Genomic DNA, 2,247 nt, shown 5'->3' on the forward strand with positions numbered 1-2,247 from the left:
AAGAATGATAAAAATCACCAAAACCAGTCAAAAATAGCTTTATGTCCTTTCTTTAATTTTTAAATAACCCATGGAATGAAAGACAAAGTAAGTTGTAAATATACAGGTTGGTCATTTTAAAATTGCAGCAGGAAAAAATTGAAAAATATTTGAAAAAAACGGCAGAAAATTTATTTTTTGGTACTTATACCAACAAAAAAAAAAATTTAACTCACACCAAAAACATCAGAGATATGAAAGATCAGTAACACTCAATAAAGCAGGCTAAACTGAAAAGCTGCTTCAAAATAGTTGAACTGCTATAAATGGTATAACCCCAAAATATGCCCTATAATAATAAAAGGTCTAGGTCTAGGTTGAATAAGTTAAATAAATCTCATTTCCCACATAGCGTTACGGACGAAATGATAGACAGACCGACAAAGTGTATCATAGAGTAGTTTTGTTACTAAAAGATAGATATAAGTACGTTAACCCTTTACAGTCGGGCCCCTTGCCGCACCTTAATCGTTCGGGGGGGGGTGGAGGGCGTTCAACGCCCCCCCTTATTATCTCAGTTCCTAAAAGAGCTAGAGGGCTAATTTTTTTTGTGCAAGTCCCCTGTATGATAATGAGTTTCTGATCTTTTATAAGTCTAAGTCAATTTTCGCTTCATTCACCCTTTTATTTAACAACCCTTGTTTTTAGGTCTATTTTTACTGAAAAATTTCAAACTGCTGTAATTTTCTTATTTTTGAAGCTAGAAGAACAATTTTTTTCCAGAAAATGTTAATCTTTATATAAATTTTATTTTAGAAATATCAAAATATATATTTCAGCGGCCGCAGCTGTACTTGGCAGCTGCAATCCGCCGCAGTAGGCGGAAAAATGGCGGCGGATCTTCTTAAAATTTTAATATGTTATGTTACATGTAGACATGTAAGAAAAGCTTAAGTTTAAAATTTGAAGTCTCTAAGTCAAAAATTGCGGCCACAGGAGCCTTTTAAAGATATCTGGAGACCTGGAGGATCAGGACCTACAGGATCATACCTGGAACCTGAAAGTGACTTGAACACCTGTATTTCATATAAGGATGTACTACTAGAGTATATTTTAGTATTTTGTTATGATAAAATGCTTTGTTTTAGTCAGAAAAATATTTTTGCTCTTTAATTGGATGACCCTGCCAGGTTTGCTGGCATCCTGTGCTAATAAAATTCTTTTATAGATCCAACTACGACAATGGAAGAGACTACGAGTACGGAGGTGACCACAACTACGACAATGGATGAGACTACGGAGGTGACCACAACTACGACAATGGAAGAGACTGAGGATAACCCATACAAAGATTTTGATTTCTCGCATGTTCCTTGTAAACATCAAGCAGCACTGAAAGAATTTCTTAGAAAAATTGCTGCAGGTGATAAAGATAATTATTTTTGAGATTTTCAAAGTATCAGGTTGTCTGTCTGTGTGTACCTAAGGATCACGCTACCCGTTGAATTGATATGGTTCTTCTTTACAATATAGCTTCTCATAGGTTCAGGAAAGTGTTATACCTATTTTGGGGGAGAGTATTGAAACCCTCAATCAACCCTAGAAAAAACTTACCTCCCCCCCTCACCCATTTTTTTTTTATAAAACTAAAATTAAAAGTTGAGGATCCCCCCCCCCCCTCAAGTTCTCCTGTAGCCACTAGGTAATAACTAATATTGGGTGATAATAACAATTAACTAATTTATTTAAAATTTTCAGCCACCTTGAAACCACGACATGAAACCACTACACCAACACCAGAATCAGCTTTTTATCTTTACATTATGTAATTGATCTCAGCTATTCTAACAAATCTTGTATAGAAATGTTCTATAATAAATATATCTTTAAAGTAATACCAATTTTGTTAGCTTTTGACCCTCGGAGTTAACAAAATTGGTAAAGTGTGGGGGGGGGGGAGTTGCCCATCCCCTCTCTACCCTATTTTGAGATAATCTTTATTTATGGAAAACCATATCGGTTAAGCAGTTAGCAAAAGTCAAGACTAACAGACAGACAGAATTATTAAAGAATTATATAATATAATGTTTAAATAATTATTGTTAAATTGTTAAATTTGTTTATTTATTGTAATTTAAAAGACAAGTATATATATAATAAATATTCTATTGTGTGTAAACTATTTTAATCAATATATGTAGTTCAATAACTTACCAGGTTTTGTTTTTTGATTTTATAAAGACACAATTTAAATTCGATGAGTCAAAT

The 2,247-nt window shown here is 33.4% G+C and overlaps 1 long non-coding RNA gene across 1 annotated transcript; it reads left to right on the forward strand.

Moving 5' to 3' along the window:
- Positions 1 to 1,211: 1,211 nt before the first annotated feature.
- On the forward strand, positions 1,212 to 1,882 carry LOC145320362 (uncharacterized). The gene is made up of 2 exons (XR_013880172.1): positions 1,212 to 1,402; positions 1,738 to 1,882. It is a non-coding gene; the product is annotated as an uncharacterized LOC145320362 (long non-coding RNA).
- Positions 1,883 to 2,247: the final 365 nt, after the last annotated feature.

The sequence above is a fragment of the Acartia tonsa genome, chromosome 5 (assembly GCF_053477335.1).
Source record: "Acartia tonsa isolate MP-2025a chromosome 5, ASM5347733v1, whole genome shotgun sequence".
Classification (NCBI taxonomy): Eukaryota; Metazoa; Arthropoda; class Copepoda; order Calanoida; family Acartiidae; genus Acartia; species Acartia tonsa.